Genomic DNA, 5,241 nt, shown 5'->3' on the forward strand with positions numbered 1-5,241 from the left:
ATCAAGATTGTCAGTTTACAGCTTTCTGAGTCCAGTAATGTTGAAATAGTGTTTCTGTTCAAATGAAGTGAAATCAAGCCCAAATCTGCTCAAAAGCTTTTCTCTCTATTAGAGAAAGCTGTTTCATTCAATATTCAGTGCAAATCTTGCCAAACTGAAACAAGCTTATGCCTTATGAAGTACAATGTTTTCTGCAATGCTGTAAGACAGTTTTTAATGTGTTAGAAGTTATATGCACAAAAACTAATGTTAGGACTGCAATGATCAAGATTGTCAGTTTACAGCTTTCTGAGTCCAGTAATGTTGAAATAGTGTTTCTGTTCAAATGAAGTGAAATCAAGCCCAAATCTGCTCAAAAGCTTTTCTCTCTATTAGAGAAAGCTGTTTCATTCAATATTCAGTGCAAATCTTGCCAAACTGAAACAAGCTTATGCCTTATGAAGTACAATGTTTTCTGCAATGCTGTAAGACAGTTTTTAATGTGTTAGAAGTTATATGCACAAAAACTTATGTTAGGACTTCAATTATCAAGATTGTCAGTTTACAGCTTTCTGAGTCCAGTAATGCTGAAATAGTGTTTCTGTTGAAATGAAGTGAAATCAAGCCCAAATCTGCTCAAAAGCTTTTCTCTCTATTAGAGAAAGCTGTTTCATTCAATATTCAGTGCAAATCTTGCCAAACTGAAACAAGCTTATGCCTTATGAAGTACAATGTTTTCTGCAATGCTGTAAGACAGTTTTTAATGTGTTAGAAGTTATATGCACAAAAACTAATGTTAGGACTGCAATGATCAAGATTGTCAGTTTACAGCTTTCTGAGTCCAGTAATGTTGAAATAGTGTTTCTGTTCAAATGAAGTGAAATCAAGCCCAAATCTGCTCAAAAGCTTTTCTCTCTATTAGAGAAAGCTGTTTCATTCAATATTCAGTGCAAATCTTGCCAAACTGAAACAAGCTTATGCCTTATGAAGTACAATGTTTTCTGCAATGCTGTAAGACAGTTTTTAATGTGTTAGAAGTTATATGCACAAAAACTTATGTTAGGACTTCAATGATCAAGATTGTCAGTTTACAGCTTTCTGAGTCCAGTAATGCTGAAATAGTGTTTCTGTTGAAATGAAGTGAAATCAAGCCCAAATCTGCTCAAAAGCTTTTCTCTCTATTAGATAAGGCTGTTTCATTCAGTATTCAGTGCAAATCTTGCCAAACTGAAACAAGCTTATGTCTTATGAAGTACAATGTTTTCTGCAATGCTGTAAGACAGTTTTTAATGTGTTAGAAGTTATATGCACAAAAACTTATGTTAGGACTGCAATGATCAAGATTGTCAGTTTACAGCTTTCTGAGTCCAGTAATGTTGAAATAGTGTTTCTGTTCAAATGAAGTGAAATCAAGCCCAAATCTGCTCAAAAGCTTTTCTCTCTATTAGAGAAAGCTGTTTCATTCAATATTCAATGCAAATCTTGCCAAACTGAAACAAGCTTATGCCTTATGAAGTACAATGTTTTCTGCAATGCTGTAAGACAGTTTTTAATGTGTTAGAAATTATATGCACAAAAACTTATGTTAGGACTTCAATGATCAAGATTGTCAGTTTACAGCTTTCTGAGTCCAGTAATGCTGAAATAGTGTTTCTGTTGAAATGAAGTGAAATCAAGCCCAAATCTGCTCAAAAGCTTTTCTCTCTATTAGATAAAGCTGTTTCATTCAGTATTCAGTGCAAATCTTGCCAAACTGAAACAAGCTTATGTCTTATGAAGTACAATGTTTTCTGCAATGCTGTAAGACAGTTTTTAATGTGTTAGAAGTTATATGCACAAAAACTTATGTTAGGACTTCAATGATCAAGATTGTCAGTTTACAGCTTTCTGAGTCCAGTAATGCTGAAATAGTGTTTCTGTTCAAATGAAGTGAAATCAAGCCCAAATCTGCTCAAAAGCTTTTCTCTCTATTAGAGAAAGCTGTTTCATTCAGTATTCAGTGCAAATCTTGCCAAACTGAAACATGCTTATGTCTTATGAAATAAAATGTTTTCTGCAATGCTGTAAGACAGTTTTTAATGTGTTAGAAGTTATATACACAAAAACTAATGTTAGGACTGCAATGATCAAGATTGTCAGTTTACAGCTTTCTGAGTCCAGTAATGTTGAAATAGTGTTTCTGTTCAAATGAAGTGAAATCAAGCCCAAATCTGCTCAAAAGCTTTTCTCTCTATTAGAGAAAGCTGTTTCATTCAATATTCAGTGCAAATCTTGCCAAACTGAAACAAGCTTATGCCTTATGAAGTACAATGTTTTCTGCAATGCTGTAAGACAGTTTTTAATGTGTTAGAAGTTATATGCACAAAAACTAATGTTAGGACTGCAATGATCAAGATTGTCAGTTTACAGCTTTCTGAGTCCAGTAATGTTGAAATAGTGTTTCTGTTCAAATGAAGTGAAATCAAGCCCAAATCTGCTCAAAAGCTTTTCTCTCTATTAGAGAAAGCTGTTTCATTCAATATTCAGTGCAAATCTTGCCAAACTGAAACAAGCTTATGCCTTATGAAGTACAATGTTTTCTGCAATGCTGTAAGACAGTTTTTAATGTGTTAGAAGTTATATGCACAAAAACTTATGTTAGGACTTCAATGATCAAGATTGTCAGTTTACAGCTTTCTGAGTCCAGTAATGCTGAAATAGTGTTTCTGTTGAAATGAAGTGAAATCAAGCCCAAATCTGCTCAAAAGCTTTTCTCTCTATTAGATAAAGCTGTTTCATTCAGTATTCAGTGCAAATCTTGCCAAACTGAAACAAGCTTATGTCTTATGAAGTACAATGTTTTCTGCAATGCTGTAAGACAGTTTTTAATGTGTTAGAAGTTATATGCACAAAAACTTATGTTAGGACTTCAATGATCAAGATTGTCAGTTTACAGCTTTCTGAGTCCAGTAATGCTGAAATAGTGTTTCTGTTGAAATGAAGTGAAATCAAGCCCAAATCTGCTCAAAAGCTTTTCTCTCTATTAGATAAAGCTGTTTCATTCAGTATTCAGTGCAAATCTTGCCAAACTGAAACAAGCTTATGCCTTATGAAGTACAATGTTTTCTGCAATGCTGTAAGACAGTTTTTAATGTGTTAGAAGTTATATGCACAAAAACTTATGTTAGGACTGCAATGATCAAGATTGTCAGTTTACAGCTTTCTGAGTCCAGTAATGTTGAAATAGTGTTTCTGTTCAAATGAAGTGAAATCAAGCCCAAATCTGCTCAAAAGCTTTTCTCTCTATTAGAGAAAGCTGTTTCATTCAATATTCAGTGCAAATCTTGCCAATCTGAAAGATGCTTATGCCTTATGAAATACAATGTTTTCTGCAATGCTGTAAGACAGTTTTTAATGTGTTAGATGTTATATGCACAAAAACTTATGTTAGGACTTCAATGATCAAGATTGTCAGTTTACAGCTTTCTGAGTCCAGTAAAGTTGAAATGGTGCCTCTGTTCAAATGAAGTGAAATCAAGCCCAAATCTGCTCAAAAGCTTGTCTCTCTAATAGAGAAAGCTGTTTCATTCAGTATTCAGTGCAAATCTTGCCAAACTGAAAGATGCTTATGCCATATGAAATACAATGTTTTCTGCAATGCTGTAAGACAGTTTTTAATGTGTTAGAAGTTATATGCACAAAAACTTATGTTAGGACTTCAATGATCAAGATTGTCAGTTTACAGCTTTCTGAGTCCAGTAATGCTGAAATAGTGTTTCTGTTCAAATGAAGTGAAATCAAGCCCAAATCTGCTCAAAAGCTTTTCTCTCTATTAGAGAAAGCTGTTTCATTCAGTATTCAGTGCAAATCTTGCCAAACTGAAACATGCTTATGTCTTATGAAATAAAATGTTTTCTGCAATGCTGTAAGACAGTTTTTAATGTGTTAGAAGTTATATACACAAAAACTAATGTTAGGACTGCAATGATCAAGATTGTCAGTTTACAGCTTTCTGAGTCCAGTAATGTTGAAATAGTGTTTCTGTTCAAATGAAGTGAAATCAAGCCCAAATCTGCTCAAAAGCTTTTCTCTCTATTAGAGAAAGCTGTTTCATTCAATATTCAGTGCAAATCTTGCCAAACTGAAACAAGCTTATGCCTTATGAAGTACAATGTTTTCTGCAATGCTGTAAGACAGTTTTTAATGTGTTAGAAGTTATATGCACAAAAACTAATGTTAGGACTGCAATGATCAAGATTGTCAGTTTACAGCTTTCTGAGTCCAGTAATGTTGAAATAGTGTTTCTGTTCAAATGAAGTGAAATCAAGCCCAAATCTGCTCAAAAGCTTTTCTCTCTATTAGAGAAAGCTGTTTCATTCAATATTCAGTGCAAATCTTGCCAAACTGAAACAAGCTTATGCCTTATGAAGTACAATGTTTTCTGCAATGCTGTAAGACAGTTTTTAATGTGTTAGAAGTTATATGCACAAAAACTAATGTTAGGACTGCAATGATCAAGATTGTCAGTTTACAGCTTTCTGAGTCCAGTAATGTTGAAATAGTGTTTCTGTTCAAATGAAGTGAAATCAAGCCCAAATCTGCTCAAAAGCTTTTCTCTCTATTAGAGAAAGCTGTTTCATTCAATATTCAGTGCAAATCTTGCCAAACTGAAACAAGCTTATGCCTTATGAAGTACAATGTTTTCTGCAATGCTGTAAGACAGTTTTTAATGTGTTAGAAGTTATATGCACAAAAACTTATGTTAGGACTTCAATGATCAAGATTGTCAGTTTACAGCTTTCTGAGTCCAGTAATGCTGAAATAGTGTTTCTGTTGAAATGAAGTGAAATCAAGCCCAAATCTGCTCAAAAGCTTTTCTCTCTATTAGAGAAAGCTGTTTCATTCAATATTCAGTGCAAATCTTGCCAAACTGAAACAAGCTTATGCCTTATGAAGTACAATGTTTTCTGCAATGCTGTAAGACAGTTTTTAATGTGTTAGAAGTTATATGCACAAAAACTAATGTTAGGACTGCAATGATCAAGATTGTCAGTTTACAGCTTTCTGAGTCCAGTAATGTTGAAATAGTGTTTCTGTTCAAATGAAGTGAAATCAAGCCCAAATCTGCTCAAAAGCTTTTCTCTCTATTAGAGAAAGCTGTTTCATTCAATATTCAGTGCAAATCTTGCCAAACTGAAACAAGCTTATGCCTTATGAAGTACAATGTTTTCTGCAATGCTGTAAGACAGTTTTTAATGTGTTAGAAGTTATATGCACAAAAAC

Source organism: Carassius gibelio, chromosome A22, assembly GCF_023724105.1.
Source record: "Carassius gibelio isolate Cgi1373 ecotype wild population from Czech Republic chromosome A22, carGib1.2-hapl.c, whole genome shotgun sequence".
Classification (NCBI taxonomy): domain Eukaryota; kingdom Metazoa; phylum Chordata; class Actinopteri; order Cypriniformes; family Cyprinidae; genus Carassius; species Carassius gibelio.